General features: G+C 33.9%; 1 long non-coding RNA gene across 1 annotated transcript in view; it reads right to left on the reverse strand.

Annotated features, from left to right (window-relative positions):
- LOC129392419 (uncharacterized) overlaps window positions 1-18,999 on the reverse strand; it is a 652,843-nt gene that overhangs the window by 462,069 nt on the left and 171,775 nt on the right. Inside the window, exon 3 of the long non-coding RNA XR_008618245.1 lies at window positions 5,629-5,667. This is a non-coding gene — a long non-coding RNA (uncharacterized lncRNA). The remainder of the gene's footprint in view (window positions 1-5,628; window positions 5,668-18,999) is intronic.

The raw sequence follows: 18,999 nt of genomic DNA on the forward strand, positions 1-18,999 counted from the left end.
CCGTGAGCCATGGCCGCTGAGCCTGCGCGTCCGGAGCCTGTGCTCCGCAACGGGAGAGGCCACAACAGTGAGAGGCCCGCGTACCGCAAAAAAAAAAAAAAAAAAAATATATATATATATATATATATATAGCCAAAATATATCTTTGGAAACATGACGCCAGATTTCAAAATTACATAAATACTACGATGCCCATTTTCACAAGAACCATTTGATTAGTTTGATCAGGTTTTAGGCTGCTGTAACAAACCAAAAACTCTGTGGCTTAAAACAAATAATTTACTTCTTGTTCTTATACACTGGCTCTGGAACTAGGAGTCTTGCCACAGCAGGTTTCTTCCATCGGGTGACTCAGAGATCCAGGATGATATACTACTGTGTCTCTGTTATCTCAAACTGATGTCTCTTCTGTAGAGGCAGAGAGAGACTAGAAAGTACACAGGGTCTTTTCACCTCTTCTGCCCCAAAGTGATACACTTCTCTTCCAGTTTTCATTGGCCAGAAATAATCACATGGCCCCACCTCACCGTAAGGTAGAAGGAAAATATCATCTCCCTGTTAGTCAAGAATGAAAGGAAACCCAGATACTGATGGGCACTAATGATGCCTCTCATACTGTCCAATAACCAGGTATCCTAGCAAGGTGAGGGAAAAAATCAAAGGCCTAAAACAAACATTGAGAACTTTAGTCGACACCAATTTTAAAAATAAATAAAAGCACCACAATTACACAGAACACATAAAATGACAGTCCTTGAACTCAATCACATCATTTTTATACTACCTAACCTCTATCAGATTGTTTGCACAAATAAGTTACTCAATAAGATGTGAGAGATGAATAAATGAATTGATGAGATTATGATTCCTTTCTTTGGTCCCTGAACATACAATTTATGTTCACATCATGACAATTTTCATCACAAGAGCAAGCTAACATTGAAGATAATTTTAATACCTGTATATTTTCATAAAATTGACAAAGTATATAATTTTTACTTTTTCATTGAAGTATAGTTGATATAAACAAACAACCCAATTAAAAAATGGGTACAAGAACCAAACAGACATTTTTCCAAAAAGGAAATGCAGATTGCTAACAGGCACATGAAAAGATGCTCAACATTGCTAGCCATCAGGGAAATGTAAATCGAAACCATAATGAGATATCACCTCACAGCTGTTGGAATGGCTGTCAGCAAAAAGAACACATTTAACAAATGTAGGCAGGGATGTGGAGAAAAGGAAACCCTCATACACTGATGGTAGGAATGTAAATTGGTATAAGCACTGTAGAAAACAGTATGGAGGCTTCTCAAAAAACTAAAAACAGAACTCTCATATGACCCAGAAATTCCACTCCTGGGTATATATTCAAAAAAAAAACAAAAAAAAAAAAAAAAAAAAAAAAACAAGTACACTAATTCAAAAAGATACATGCACCCCAATTTTCACAGCAGCTTTATTTATAATTGCGAAGATATGGAGGCAACCTAAGTTTCCATCAACAGATGAATGGATAAAGAAGCTGTGGTATACATTGACAATGGAATACTACTCAGCCATAAAAATGAATGAAATTTTGCCATTTGAAGCAACATGGATGGACTTGACAGGTATTATGCTGGGTGGAATAAATCAGAGGAAGACAAATACTGAATGATATCATTTATATGTGGAATCTAAAATATATAGCAAACTAGTGAATATAACAAAAAAGAAGTAGACTCACAGATACAGAGAGCAAACCAGTAGTCACCAGTGGGGAGAGGGAAGGGGGAGGGGCAATATAGGGGTAGGAGATTAAGAGGTACAAACTATTAGGTATAAAATAAGCTATAAGGATATATTGTACAACAGGGGAATATAGCCAATATTTTATAATAACTATAAATGGAGAATAACAAAATATTTTTGTATGTTTCCTAATTTAGAACTATGAGGTAGGCATATGCATGTGGTTTGTTCCCTTCAGTTTTTAAATACAACTTAAGACCCTTAGAAAACACATAGTATTTTAACACCAAACATTTAATTCTTGATGAGGGAATACTTTACAACATACGGATATTTTGGTATATGTCCAAGAAATATTTTTAAACCCTCTATATTAGAGACTGCACTCAATTCTTAGAAAATGCAATACTCAGTTGAATAATTTATATCATTTGAAAGAAATTCCATGACTAATACTAAGCACATGAATGTAATCTGCAGGTTGTCTGTAATATTATTTAAAACATCAGGATGGCCAAACCTACATAAAATTTGCATTAAAAAACTGAGAACATGAATGAGTGAATGAAACATCCATTAATCACCGTAGTCTAACTACAGAAGGGTTATGTGGGTTTCCACTATGTAGATCCTGTTTTGGTTATTAATGACATGAATATGTATGTATGTGTATAAATATAAATATATATATATGATATAGATACGATATAAAAGATAGATATATATTATATAATACATACATGCAAACGTACAACTTGGGCATAGACTGTGACAATTTTCCCACCCTTGGATTTAAAGTAAGCAGGCTTTTCATCTTCTCAAATAACTATATAGTACAAAAGACTAAATCTCATGTTAACCACTAATGTATCACTTTTCTTAAGGACTGCAAGCCAGGGGTGCTACTCCAATACATGTAGAACTGGATATTATTAAAAGCATACTGGGGTAAATTTTCTTCGGGAAGACACCTCAGTGACGTCTTCGGCATCCTAGAGATAGACTGAAATCTCAGCATCATGACTAAGTGATTGTAGATGAACTAACTAACCTCTCTGACCCTTAGTCTCCTCAGCTCTGAAATGATGAACAAAATGCATGCCTTGGAGTATGATTGGAAGGTAGAACTGAGACTACATACATTAAAAAAAGCACCTAGCAAAGCACCTGATACACAGTGAATCCTTAAAAATATTAATTCCCTTCAACTGTACATAACTGTGCATGTGTTATTAGTTTGACCTCTTAAAAGGTCCAAACTCCAGGTGCAGAAAATAAAAAAATTTATGAATTGGAACAGATTGCTGCAATTGCACACACAGATACAAAATTCAGTGAATCATAAGCATTAAACACATTATTTTATGTAAGTGGAAAAATGCTGCAATAAGGCTTTCTGTAAATATTTTCAACTTCAACGTGGACTGTATTAGCTCTTCATATGGAAGTGAATTTTTATTGCTGGCATTTAGTTCCAGAACAAATATTATTTTTTAAGCTTGAGAATTATATGATAATGAATAGAATATATTTCTATTTCTTTTACGTTGCAATAGTTGCATATTATCATTTACATTTCAATACTATTCTAGTTTGAATTTTACATTTATTTTCTCTTCACTGAATTGTACTCTAAAAACAGTTTTGTAGACTGTATCAATATTACCTGAAATAAATTCAGAATTATATATCAATCATCCTCCATATTCGAGTCATTTTTTTCCTACTAAAACTCATAATTGGATAGAAGCAAACAATATAGAAATTAAGTGTCAGGTTTGAGCTTTATAGTATAGTGAGTACACGTAAGATCCTAAATAAGTCAGTCAATTGAAAATATTTCTTGAGGAACTACTAAACACAGAGTAATATGTAAGGTATGCTGTATAAATGGCACAAGAGGGCATTCCTACCTCATTTAACAAGCTTGCAAAATTGCTAAGTAGAAAATATGCATTCAATACAAGAACCTTAGAACACAAGACAGTACAAGTTAAAGTGCTAAACTTTGTGATCCTGAAAATAAAGAGTTCAGGGAGGTGGGGAATCAAACCACAATATTTAAAGCAATGAAGAATTTCAGGAGAAAATGGGAGTTGGAGTTGAACTTGGCCTTGAGAGATGAATAGAATATGGGTGTATAGGCAGACAAGGAGGACCACTCTGTTCACAGAGGTTGACATAATGACGATGGGGGCTATGAGAGGAAAGAACTTAGCTTTGAGTTTCTTGGTATGTGCTCAAGGAAGACTGCTTTTGAATAAGTGTGGCAGAACTCAATTATCACGTATATAACAGATCAGGGGAAAAATCCTTATAGGCAATAGGGCAAGATATAGAAGTATGAGGATAAGTGCTGTTTTCGATCAATCATCTGTGTTTTATGAAATGGATTAGAAATGAGATAAGTTAGAAGAAGAATACCCAGAAGACAACTGTGATGATGAGAATTGCAAGAACACACTGTCAGCTTAAATGACTTAGGCAGGTAGAGTTCAGAGAAAAAGGATAATTACAGGAGGCATGTCCAGATCCCACATATGCAACTAAGAGAAGGTTTAGGATGGGGAAAAATCCAGGAAACATTGAAATTATGAAATCCTGTATCCCAATTTTCATCATAATAAATCAAATGCTTAAGCAAAGCTCTCTATTTGCAGAAAGTGCTAAAGGGATAGGAGGTTAACCCTTATCCTCATGAGAATGCATACTGTCAACTTTGTTACTGTTTGGCAGAAGGTATAGACTGGATATGGCTTGAAGTAGCACAGTAAAGTCATGATAAGATGACCAGAAGATACTAGTTTGGAAACCCTGAGAAGAATTTGGGAGCAACAGGGCATACACAATAACAAAGACACGTGGAACTCTCACCCCCCTCCCATTCTAACCTAGCAATATCCAATTATTAGTAAAGAATGATGTCTAAGACTCCACTTCTGCAATGCACCTAGTTGAAAGTTCATAGTATTCTTGGCTGAGTATTATAGAAAGGGTAACTCTAGAAATCAGGAAAGTTGTGGACTCTCATGTTACACAAGAATAAGAATCCAAACCAGAGTATTATTGAGAAAAACTAAATAAGATAAAATATGAAATAAACAATGTTTTATAATCTTGCATATATTCAGAACATAGTAGGAGACCAATACATGAATTTGATTGTGAGCAACATTTCTATAATATTTGGAGGGAAAAGAAAGAGACTGGGTGGAGTGTAAGATGAATCTATAAGCTGATGTTTGGGAAAATACAACTTATAGAAAAACTTCTACCTCAACCAGTCATCTTTTTAATTAAACAATCTCTCTTCCCCATGCCTATAATATATGTACCAGGCAAATACCATACAAATTTTAAGAGTTTTCATGTTGAAAAATGCAGTGCCTTCAGTGTATTTCGAGTTCCATAATATGTAAACTATAATATCGACATTGTAGAAATGAAAATCTTTTTTAAAATTCAGCTATCATACTCAGTTCCTCTGTGATTTTTATTTTGCTGTTGCATTTGATCTATTTTAAAAGAAAAATTTTCAAATTGATACTCTCTGCATCTTACCTGAATAATTATTTTTCCTATCTCAGACTGTTTCGGTGGTGATTTTTGTTTCCTTAAGAAACAAATGCTACCCCTCCTTGGAATATTCTCCTGACCCATGAAGTTGAATCTTCAAGAAGTATCTGGACTTAACAGATCATCCCATATGGGTTAAGATGTAATTGACCTTCTACTATTGGCTTTAGGAGATTCAACCTCAGGGGATGGAAATGAGGGGAGAAATAAGAAAAAGGATTAAGCCTGAGATAAAAAGAAAGATAACCTCCCAAAATTTGTGGTAAAAGAAATGAAAATATTGACAGTGCTATAGAAAAAAAAAAAGTGTCTTACCAGAATTTTGAAGTCACTGGATGATCCAGGAGTCCAAGCCTAATTAGAAAAATAGAGAGAAAAAAAGTTACTTTAGTTTTCTTGTTTTAAAAATAGATGCACAATTTTTTTATAATTCTATAACATTATTACAATTATAAATATTGTAGACTGATGAAAATACCTTAGGACACCATTTTTCTAGGTGAAAATATGTTTTTCACTTAAATTGTAGTGTTTATTTAATCTCATATTGTGCCATTAAATAAACAAAGACAAAGAAAATACAGTCTAGATCTTGAAAATATGTTTCCAACTATTCAGGTGACCATAATTACTCAGTTTAATTCTTTAGATTCTCAAGAGAAGGTAGACTATTACTAAATATACATGAAATCTCCAAATACTTATTACATGCATTTACTTTTCTTATGAGCTAGGCAGACCAAAGCTTCATTTTAAAAAACGTTTTACCATTTTTCTGCCTTTGTTGGTATCAGACAGTCATTAGTTTTGACTTTGATTCATTTTTGAAAAGTAAACCCATGTAAGATATTATAATGACAAAAATAAAAGGGTTTTAGTTTCCAAATTATATTAAAATGCAGCCTCTATGTTTTTAAGGTATTTGAAGTTCAAATGAAAGGCAGTATCTGAACAGCACAAATTCCCAAAAGAAGACCTAGCACCTGCTGTGGGATGCAAAGGTTTTATAAATGTTGTCTTGTGTAAAGGCAATGGCAAACACTGTGAGGCCTTTTGTAAATATGGCTGTCTCTGTGTTTGAGCAGAAATATTGAACTTCTAACCATTATTCTATAAAATAAAGGAGATTATTTTTTAAACATATGATTATCACCTTTTCCTTTTACCTTGGGAATTAAGTTTGAAATTATATATGGTACATGTATTGAAAAAACTATCTTTCTATAAAAGAGAATGAAGAATAACAATAAATGGGAAAATTTGATACTATATGTATACAGTTTTCTGTGTCTCTAAATATGTGTCTGCGTCTTATTGCCACAGCATTCAAATTAGGTTATCTGTCCAGAATTACATACATAATGCTGGACCACTAACTGGTAACAAATTGGCCAGAACAAGCCTATTAAAATTCTTTCTCTAGGGCTTAGAATCATTTGAGAAGACCAGTGGTTCACTTGAGAGGAGCAAGCAGTGGACTTTGTTGTATTATGAGAGAACCTGGCTTCAAAGGTACAAAGCCTCTGTCTCTGGATTTTAGTTCTTCTCATGAGAGCCATAGAAAATGTTTGGTATTTTTCTTTCCTTTTCACATTTTAGGTTATTTCTTTATTGTGAGTTATAAATCACACAAGAAACTTGTAAAAATACAAATGTATATAGCTCAATAAATTATCACAAAATGAATACTCATGTAATCAACACTCAGATCAAGAACTAGAACACAACTAACACATAGAGGCCCACAGCTTGGTCTGTCACTATGTGTGCGTTTGTGTGTGTGTGTGTGTGTGTGTGTGTGTGTGTATACACAGATGTATATACACAACATACATACACAAACTATATATATGAATGACATATACACACACAGTATACACATACATAAATACATATAGTTTAAACTCACTTGACTACTTCTTGTGGGTTATGCTAAAGCACAGGTTCGAACAAAATGCAAACCAGTTGAAGCAACACAGATGCATACGCCATGACTGTGGAAATGCAGCACTAATGTCACGTATTCATCAAAATTTTGCATGGCATATTGACTGTGTTGCCAGAGAGGGACAATCCTTTGGACATGTCATGTAATGTCACTGAACATATTGTGTATTGTAATCACAATAAACGATTATATTAAAAACTATATATGTTTCCAGATTTTTTGTTCATCCTATAGTTTTGCCTTAGTTTTGAACTTTATATAATTGAAATCATAAACTGTATTTTCATCTATATTTAGTTTCTTTCCCTTAACACGTATGTGTGATTCATTCATCTTGTTGCTTGTAACTATAATTATTTTTCATTACTCTATAGAATTCCATTGGATAAATATTATATGATTTATATATTCAATCCTCTATTGAAAGATATGGATTGTTTCTACTTTCTAGTTATCATGAATAATTCTATTATAAGCATCCATTTATACATGCACACATATTTTTCTTGGCTATTTCCTAGAAGTAATTTACTAGAGTACATAAGTTCTATTTTAGCAGACACTGCTGAATAGTGTATCAAAGTTGCCATTGTTGCACAAATTCACCAGAATATATTTTTATTCTGCTTAGCTTTAGCCTTCAGTTTACTGTGTAGTATAATTATACTTTTTTTTTTTTTTTTTTTTTTTTTTTTTTTTTTTTTTGTGGTATGGGGGCCTCCCTCTGCCGTGGCCTCTCCCGTTGCGGAGCACAGGCTCCGGACGCGCAGGCTCAGCGGCCACGGCTCACGGGCCCAGCCGCTCCGCGGCACGTGGGATCCTCCCAGACCGGGGCGCGAACCCGGTTCCCCTGCATCGGCAGACGGACGCGCAACCACTGCGCCACCAGGGAAGCCCTATACTTTTAATTGACATTTCTTTATTGATGTGTTTTAGTGCATTTTCATATATTTGTCATATATATACATAATTCATACAAATATATATTTTTTCATTTAAGGAGATACTTTTCAATTTTCTTGTCCATTTATTGTCGGTTGTCTTCTCCTTATTAATTTGTAGAAGTGCTTTATATATTCTAGATATGAGTCCTTTGTTGGTTACATTTGGTGAAATGTGTTTCCCACTCCAGAGCTCACCCTTTTACTCACTTATTGTGCCTCTTGTTGCAACTTCATTCTTAGTTTTATAGAAGTCAAATTTAACCATCTCTGTCTTTTTGTGCCCCATGTATTATATGAAGTGATCATATATACATATTCTTCTCTATCTTCTTCTGAAAGTTTGTTATTGTATGATTCTTCTGCCTCTCACATCTAATCCAAAAACCTACCTGAAACTAATGTTTTGCTCTGTGTGATTTGTGGTAAACTGTTATTATTTTCCAAATTGACCCAATAAAATTTATTGAAAATACCTTGCTTTTGCCACTGCTCTGCAATGCTAGTTTTGTCATAAATTAAGTGTCCATAGATACTTGGGTGTTTCTAGATGTCAACGTATCCCATTTAACTATTTGTCTATATCACATGTGTCTATATCATATCTTACCACAACTTGATGTGGATAGAAGAGCAGGACCCTCTACCTTTTCCTTAAGAGTTTATTGAATATTTAAAAAATATAATCCACATAAAATTCACTGTTTCAAAGTGGACAATTTAATGGTTTGTATTATGTTCACAATGTTGTGTAAACATCACCATTAATTCCAGAACATTTCCAAAGTCGGAAAAGGAAACCCTATACCTATTAGTGATCAATCCCATTGCTCCCTTATCCACTTCCCCTGGCAACCTCTAATCTGCCATTTTGGATTTGACTATTCTGGACAATTCATACAAATTAATCATACAATTTGTAGACATTTTTGTCTATCTTATTTCACTTAGCAAAATGTTTTCAAGGTCCATCTATGTTGTAGCACATACCAGTATTTCCTACCTTTTTATGGCTGAATAATATTCCACTGAGCGGATACAGTACATTTTTTTAATCTATTCATTAGCAAAGAATAGATTTTGCTTATTTTCACTTTTTTTGTCAATTATGAATAATGCCACTATGAACATCTGTATACAGGTTTGTGTGTGAAAATATGTTTTTAGTCCGCTTGGGCATATATGTAGGAGTAGAATTTCTGAGTCATATGTTAATTCTATGTTTAACTGTTTGAGGAACTGCCAAACTCTAGTCCAGAGTGGGAATGCCATTTTACATTCCTACCAGCAATGAATAAATGTTACAATTTCTCCATATCCTTGCCAAGACTTGTCACTTTCCACTCTTAAAAAATATGGTCATTATAGCCAGTGAATGTGATAGTATCTCATTGTGGTTTTGATTTGTATTTCCCCAATGACTAACGATGGTGAACAATTTTTCATGTAGCTATTGGCCATTTGTCTATCTTCCTTGGAGAAATGTCTACTCTAATCCTTTGTTCATTCTTAGTCGGGTTATCTGTTTACTGTTGAGTTCTCACTATTCTTTTTATATTTTGGATATTAATCCCTTATCAGATATATAATTTGCAAACATTTTCTCCCATTCCATGGATTGCCTTTCAATTCTGCGTTATTTCACAAAAATGCACAATTTTCTATATAGAGGTTTCACACCTTTCAATAAATTCATTTCTATTTGATATTTTTATATTATTAAACATGGTATTTCTATTTTCTATTTATCACTTGTATGTAGAAATGCAATTGACTTTCTGTTGACTTTATACTGAGCAATCTTAATTGACCTGTGTATTCCTTTCAATTTACTATCTGCACTCTCACGTTATACACAAACAATGATGGTTTCATATATTCCACTTAAATCTTTGAACTTTAAAAATGTGCCTGTATACATGTACGAATGCATGCTTGGGTGTATGCACATTGGCATGTGTGTGAATGTGTGTGCATTTTGAATCACTGCACTCACTAGGACTACAAGAACAATGAACAGAAGAGCTGTTCCTGAGCACCCTTCTCTTGATCTCAAGGGAAACTTACCATTAAGTCCACTATTTGTTGTAGGTGTTTGGTAGATATTCCTTATCATAATGAGAAAGATCCCCTCTATTTTCAATTTACTACGAGTTTTAGTTAAACAGGAATTTTTATGATTCATCTCATTAATAGGTATGTCATTATTTAGATTGTCTTATTCTTTCTCACATCAGTTTTGTTAAGTTATATTTTATCTAGAAATTTACTTTATGCAAAATTTTTATTTTTTAGAAAAGTTAGTTCCAACATCTTTTTCGTATCTTCAGGATTTGTAGAAACTTCTACTCCTGATATTATTCTTTACACCTCTCTTTTTTGAACTTGGTCAGTAACATCAATATCTACCACTTTTATTAGTTTATTCAAAGAACCAATTTTAGTTTCATTAATCCTCTCTATTGTATGTTTGGTACAATGTACAATATTTTTCATTCTATTACCTCCTGATTTTTATTATTTCTCTCCTTCTGTCTTTGAGTTAAATGTGTTTTCCCTCAGTTTCTTGAGATGGATGCTTATAATCGATTTTCTGCCTTATTCTTTTCTTATATGTGTATTTGAAGTACACTTCACTGTAACATTGGTTTTAGTTTTTTTAATATAGCTGTTTAATTTTTATTCATTTCTAAGTATTTTAAAGTTGATTTTTTCCTGAAGAAGTATTCCAAAAATGTGTATTTTAATTTTCCTAATATCTGATTTTCTGATTCAAATAACTTGTGCACAAAGCACTTAACTCAACAGGATGCCAATCCTCTATAATATATTGAAACTTGCTTTATGATTCAGCATCTGATCAATTTTTATAAATGTTCTGTGTGTCCTTGAAAATGATATACATTCTGCAATTAAGTGCATTGTTCTATATACATAAATTATATTAAACGTGTTAATCATGTTGTTCATTCAGATACTGGAAGATGCATGTTGTACACCCTCCCCCCAACCATGATTTTAAGTTTGTCTTTTCTTCCTTTTAGTTCCATCTTTTTAAAAAAATTCTATGTTAGGCTACATTAAGAAATACATACAAATTTATAATTTTAATATCCTTCTGCTCAATAGAAACTCTTCTTGTGAAGTAGTTCTATTTTATCCCTAATACTACATCTAAGTTCTGTTTGAAATTAATAGAAATGTACCAGCATTTACAATGACTCTTCTCAAAAGAACAACAAATAATTTTAGTAGAAAGAAATGCAGGTTAAAGTAAATATATAGGCTGTCAAATCACTAGTCAGAGTGGCCAGTGCATCCAGGGAGAGTCAAAGGAGGATTTAACTGGGGTGAATACATATTACAATAGGGAAAAGCAGCTTAGGCAACAACATGGATGGCAATGCATTCTATGTAGCTAGGGTCTGAGCGTGTGGTGGAAAGAGATACGACCAATGTTTGAACATGGTTTAAAATCAGATTTAAAGGGCTTGATAACAGCAAGACTTTTATCATTAGTGAGCAATTTGAAGATAAGCCAGAGAAGATTTTGGAGTAGGGTTCTGATGACCTTAGCTAACACGAAGCAATCTGAGGAGGTAGTAGAGAAATATGAAAAGTAAAATTTTAAATGAGTTTTAGAATCCTGTAGCATCTCTTTGTGGGTAGTTCTAATAATCTACTGGACATGTAGATCTGGAGTTCAGGGGAAAGTTATAAACTGGAGCTATAGATCTGGGATTTATCAGTGTTCTAGTGATAAATGAAGCATGGGAGAAAAGGAGGACACAAAAGTGATGATCAATAATGGATACTTAGGGGAACATCAACATTACTGAAATAGGCAGCAAAAATGTAATAAGCAAAATTGGTTGAGAAACTTGATAGACATTTCTCAAGTTTAAAGGAGGAAGGAGCCAAGAACAAATGGTGTCAGCAATGCAAAGTGTTCTTCAGAGTGTTCCAAGATGATGACAACAAAATTTTGGCCTTCACTATTGCCTTTAGTAAGAGACATTTAAGCAGAATATTGAGATTAAAAGTTGAATACTTTGAGTGATAAATGGTAACTTAAAGAAATATAGTTCATCAAATATAAGGTTTTCTCTTTTGAATTTTGATGAAAAAGGGAGGAAAAGGGCAGAATAAAGGTCGGAGGGTGGTGGTGGAGTCAAGGAAAAGTAGCTCTTGTTTACATATAAGTTAGGTTCAAAATTTTAGGTCATCAGAGAGCCTCGCCCATATTCTTAGTCTGCTTTAAAAATATCTGGCCAACTTCTAAGGACACTGTACTTGTTTCTCTTTTTCTTTTCAGATAAGTATGTAACACAGAGCTTTCATATTTAGACTACTGGGTTTCCACCATTTGGATGTGTCCCTTAAAAGCATCAACTATTTTCACTCCTTTTATTAGCTTCTTTTGTTCAAGGTATATATGTCAAGTAATTTTCACTGGTACTTGTGGGATTATATTCAATTACATTGCTGAAATTTCTAGTATCCTCTTTATGTTATAAATACTCATTATACAACTATACAGAGACACAAAATCAATTATATTGTTACTATCTTTCTTTAGTTTTTTTCTGATAATTACTGAGCATAATTGTACTTTTCTCTATGTCATTCCAATTATTCCAAATGGTGTCCATTTTGTATACTCTTCTTGTAAAAATTTATCTTTTTCTTTCAGTTAAGCCCTTTAGAACACTCTGTTCCCATGTTTGTTTAACTTTCCATCCTCTCTGCACAGTCTCAGGCTCACAGAACCTCAGAGTGTTTTGTTAAATGAATAAGTAAGTATGAATGAAAAAAGTAAACGTGCAAATGAATAAAATTGTTTTATGTAAATGAACAGTCACCTGCCAAATGCATACTTCAGCTCTGTCAGAGGAAAGGAGCCACATTATAAGGCTAAGGGCATTGACATCAAACAGAGTTTGTGTTTTGACTCCACTGCTTTTGAGTTCTATTAATTTAGATCTAACCTAACCTGCAGTTTACTTACCTATAAACAGAGATTTTTATATGCAATTGTCATAGGATTGTTATAATAACTGTTATTTCTATGACGATGCCTAAGATAGTTCTTTTGCCTGAGTGAGGGTCCATAAGTATAGATAAACCTGGATCTGAGATGCAGTCTGACCTTCCTAAGAGCACTTTTTTTTTTAGGTACCATAAACAATGATCTATTTTTCAATACCATCTGTGTAGTTAGCTGCTCACTGTCTATATCACCTTCCCTATCCAAAGTCATGACCTTTAACTGGAAGAAGAGATTAATACAACACATATGCTATCCCAACCCCCAAGTCTTAGTGCTTTTTACTCAAAACTTAATTTATATAAAATAAATGCATATTTTGGAATTCTTCTGACTGACTAAATTGCCTTGGCAACAATTAAGAGTGGGTTTGATGAGTTCTCTTTAGGTCTCAGTTTTGTCTTGAACTTTTATCCAAGAAGAAAAAACACACGCTAATGTACGAATAGTCAACTTAATAATTAATATCCTATTTTTAATGTTTATATCTGATTGGGCAGTATCTTGATGCGGTCATGCTACTTAAACTTCTATATACATTTCTTTGACTTAGTAGATAAAAGAAAAAATTTGAAGCTGTAAGAATTCTGCACATATAGTACTGATTTCTATCATTCTCAAATTGAATTTTAACACAGTTGGGTGACTTAATTCCATCTTCCAAATTATTGCACTCCTCAAGTAATAATTTATGATGAATTATAAAGGAGATTCATGGAATTATCTATATCATCTGATGGAAGAATGCTTTTTTACCTTTTTTTTTTAAGGGAAACTATAGTTGTTTTTAGAAGTAGAAAGCAGGGCAGATGGATTGGAGGCAAAAGATTCTATTAAACACATGTACGTTCTGCAGACCTTGAATGTAGATGTTAAAGGCTAGATATAGTTTTATCAACTTTATTAATTATTTAAAACTCTACAAGACTGAGTTCAAAGAATTGATGAGTTGACATATTTGCATTATTTTAGTTTAGTTTAAATGGCTCTGATTAAATATAGGTTACCTACTATAATATACAAAACCTTTTCTATTACAGCAATGACTTCACTAGTGATATAAATTGACACTTTCTTAATTTTGCTTTGAAGAAAGGTGTTTCTTTCAAAGGTATTTTATGAAAAAATATATTTATTACTGTATCCCTTCTCTTAGTATCCACGATGCACATTAGCCAACGAAGAACTATTAGATGCCTTTAAGAGGGAGAGATTTAATTTGGCTTAAGATGCCTTAAACCAAATTTCATCAAACTCACTTAAACCATGGAAAGGGGTTTTTTTTTGGTTTTGTTTTTTCATATAAATCTTATAGCTCTGCGAATCAAAGTTGCTCACGCTGAATGTGACTGTGACTAGCTGTAATATTAAATGTAGTTTGCTGTGGGAATAATTAATTCCACCATATTTCAAAAACCTCTACTTTATTTTTCTTTTATCTTATGTTAAAATAATATCAATATATTCACTCATCCATTCAGAAAATTATTTATGAATCAGAAACAAATATGACTGAGACTCAGTTTCTGCTTTTAAAAGGGTCATGTTAGCGCACACTGTAGTAAACAAGTAATTGCCAGCTATGGTAGATGTTATAAGTATTTGTACATAGAACCACAAACTGATTACACAAACGTGCTTTGAGATTCTAGTGATATAGATACAATTCTCCAAATTGCCAAAATCAATACCTTTTCAGGGCTCATATGGCTACTGTTTGCCTACTCCATTTGCTCAGAGGGATCAATGATAGCAATACCTTAATTTCTCCCCCTGACCTTGACAATCCTAATGACTAAGCAACTGAGTGGAAGAACTAGAGGAGTTTTATCATGGATGGATTTCACTTGGATCCTGTGTACTTTTTGTAAAAATCAGTTTCAGTCTCCCACTAGAAGGCCAACTGAATTCATTTTGTCTGTCCTATTTACTACTGCACATCTGTGCCTAGAATCTAGAATTTAACACTTGGAAGGTACTACATAAATGTTTGTTGAATCAACTGCTATTTTCAGGCTGAGTTTTTGGTATTCATGGTACCAGTGATGTCAACTCATGAACCCATCACCTTTATACTTCAGGCACTTCATTTCTCAAAATTCCAACTTTAACCACAGGGCCATGGGAGAGAGGTAACCTCTCCAAACAAGTCCCCTCATGGTAACAACTATGGAAACCCTATCACACTTTCTAACCTAGAAGGACGGGTAGAACCAGTTAGAAATGTCTCATAACAAGATCCTTCATCCCCATCAGACTCAGAAGAAGTTCGCAAATAAGCTGAGTCTTGGTTATTCAAGCTCTGCTGAAGCACTAAGCCAGAAATACCATTTTCTAGGACCTAAATCTCTGATTCTGACACGTTTAGTGCCCCGTTGTTCCCAGTCTGTTTCTTTATTAGCAAATACTCTAATGATCTACTCTACTTGCCAGCCCCTACCCTGTGTTTAATTCTAATTGGTGAAGATGCCATAATAAATCCCTTAAACTTTTATTTGTATGACAAGTTTCACTAGGAGACTCCATCTCCTGCTAGTTTTTCATCTTTCTGCCGGCTGACTGATCTGCTCCTGCATGGCTCTATAGCACCTTGAGACCTGTTAAAGACTCATGTTTGGATCTCCAGAGTGGATTCCACCTGCTTGAAATCATGCTTTATAAAAGAATAATATGGAAAACCCTATTAGTGTGTTTGTTTTATATGTTTAATTGAAAATACATTTTGAAAACAAATATCCCTTTTTTACCCCTATGTGGAGTAGTTTCTTGGAAACAGAATGCTTTTTATTTCTACATAATAAAGTCTAAAAGCAGGTGTCTGGGGAAACTAGATATATGGAGAAAAATCACTGAAGTTCTTGGTGTTCACAGCTAGTCCTGTAGATGGTGTTATACAAAGTGATTCATAAATAACTAAATGAGCTACAAACAATTTTCATTTAGTCGGTGTTCATGGTGACTCAGATGGCAGGTGACGAAGCATGGAAATTGTTTCAAAGAATACATTTCCAACATAAACATACTGTTTTCTTGAGTGATTCCCGAGGAGATAATTTTTTAGTTCCTGTTGGAATAGCTGGTTCTGTAAACAGAATCAGTTCTGTTTGCTGTGATTTTTCCTTGTTCATGGTAGATTTTTTAAAAATTTAGAAAGATATCAGACCAATCATTTTAACATTATATAAGTTTAAGGTACGCAGCATTATAGTTCAAGATCTGTATACACTACAGAGTGATCACCACTACAAGCCTAGTTACCATCCATCACCATACCTTCACCCATCTCACTGCACTCCCCCCAAATTCCTTCCTCTTTGGTAACCATCAGTCTGTTCTCTGTATCTATGAATTTGTCTTTGTTTTGTCTGTTTCTTTTGTTTTTTATAGATTCTACATATGAGTGAAATCATCACACCAGTCTTGAGAGAGGAAAAAACAAAAACCGCATTTTGCTTTCTTAATGTCCTTTATCTTGCCATGCCTAAGTTTGGGAATTAGGTTGTTCTGGATTGTAAGAAGCATTTTAAAACAAGGAAACGTGATCCTGCTTCACAGGTTTCAAACTGCTATCACTATTTTGAAGAGTGACTTCAGGAACTAGATTTTATGACAACTGCATCCAAACGATGGAACTTTCATCAAAGAATGGGGTACATTTTTATTTGTCTGTTATTTGACACATATGTAGGCTCACTATAGACCAGGCCCTGCTCTGCTATACATATTAATTCATTGGGTACTTAAAATAGCCTTAGCAGGTACATGTTATCATCACCATCTCCACTTCATAGAAAGGACACAAAAGCACGGAGATGAACAGTCTACTCCTGGTCACACAGCTAGTAAGTAACAAAGCCAGGATTTGAACCCCAGCAGTGTAGCTCCACAGTCTGTGTCCTTAACTATTTTATTATACTGTTCCTCAAGTGGCCTAATAAAAAGTAACAAATGAAATATCGTACCATATGCCAAAGATGGGAATAAGTCACAGAGAAAGCAAGTTTCAGCCACATCACCACGATGAAGCCTGCACAAGTATCTCCTTGTCAGATGACCAGTGCCCCTCTCCCTTATCAAAGATTAATACGTTGACTAGCATTATAACTTACAACTGGATATCCAAACAGAGAACAGAGCTTCCCTTCAAAGTCTCTCTATCACCGGGCAAAAATCACACAGTGATTAAAACTTGTATTTTGAAGTCAGCCAGACTGGGTTTTGGATCTTAACTCTTAATCTTACTAACGCTGAGCAAGTTATTTACTCCTTTAAACATTTAATATTCACTACAACCTAATTAAGAAGGCAGTATCCTTATATCCATTTATACACAACAAAACTGAGTCACAGAAAGTTTTAGTAACTTGCCCAAGGTCACACAGCAATGATGGCAGTCTTGTTTCCTACACAGGCAGTCTGGCACCAGAGTGCAAGCTCATTGAGTCACATTGAGAATTAAATGAGAAACACCTTCTCTGACATCCCTCAGTCAATTCTTTATTTTGTTTCTGAAGCATCTGTACCTCTCCTTCTGAGCACTTGCAATACTTAGGTAATACTTTATTTTGTTGTAAAGAGATTTTATAAAAATCTGTCTTCCACTGTGACCTAACATGTTGAAAACAGAGACATTGTTGATTTGACTCACTGAATAACTAAAGATAATGCTTTACACCCAATAGGTTATTCAGCAAGTCAAATGAGAGGATTAAAGAGTAAATTAATCAATAAATGATAGCCTGAAGTGCTTGGCAATTAGTAAGTGCTCAAAAAATAGCTATTATTAAGACCATAAACTGGAACATAATCTAATTCATCATACAGCTTTTATGGGAGATCTCCAGGACTTTAATGATACCCCAAATTTGGAAACTGTAAATATATGCTTGAAAATATCACTTGCATGCAGTTCCAATGCAGCACTGGAACATTATCAATATATCAGAAATCAATTTTTAAAAATTCCTTTGATAGTTGATTCCCATGATAACAAGCTAACTAATAGCTATGTAGAATAAATAAATGGTTTTGATTAAAATGTTTTTTAACGTCCAAAGACAACTAGATTGGTAAAACATAGTTAACATGAAAAATACTTAATTCTTATAAATTAAAATATGGAACTATTTAACCAAAATAAAGTACAGTTGATCCTGGAACAACACGGGTTTGAACTGTAGGGGTCCACTTACATGCATGTTTTTCACTAACTACTTACGACACGACCCACATGGTTGGGTGAATCTGCAGATGCGGAACCATGTATAGGAAGGACCTACTGCAAAGTTACAGGCAGCTTTCAGACTGGGGTTTGGTGCCTTAAGTCCCTCATTGTTCAAGGGCCAACTGTAGACTCAGACTAAAATGCACACATTGGGAAGGAACCAAAGTTCATCATATCTGTACTTTTTCTTCAATAATTATTTTAACTAGCTATAGATTGAGTGGCTATGTCTTAGATGCAGCATGGGAATAAAACAGCTTTATGTCTTGTGCTATGCTAAATATAAACTTTTTTTAAGGATGAATTCAGTAATTCTATTACTTTTGTTGATGAGCTGTTTTCTAGAACTAAAATCAATCCCACCTGGAGCGAGAAGTAGAGCAAAAAAAAAAAAAAAATTTCCTTTCTCTTTCTTCCACAAAATGACTCACAAAATGAGATCAGAATTTGGAAAACATCACTCCATTCCATTTCTCTTTCTTCAATCACCATCACTACCCAAATAATTTTGGCTGAATCTAGCTTC

The sequence above is a fragment of the Physeter macrocephalus genome, chromosome 9 (genome assembly GCF_002837175.3).
Source record: "Physeter macrocephalus isolate SW-GA chromosome 9, ASM283717v5, whole genome shotgun sequence".
Taxonomy (NCBI): Eukaryota; Metazoa; Chordata; class Mammalia; order Artiodactyla; family Physeteridae; genus Physeter; species Physeter macrocephalus.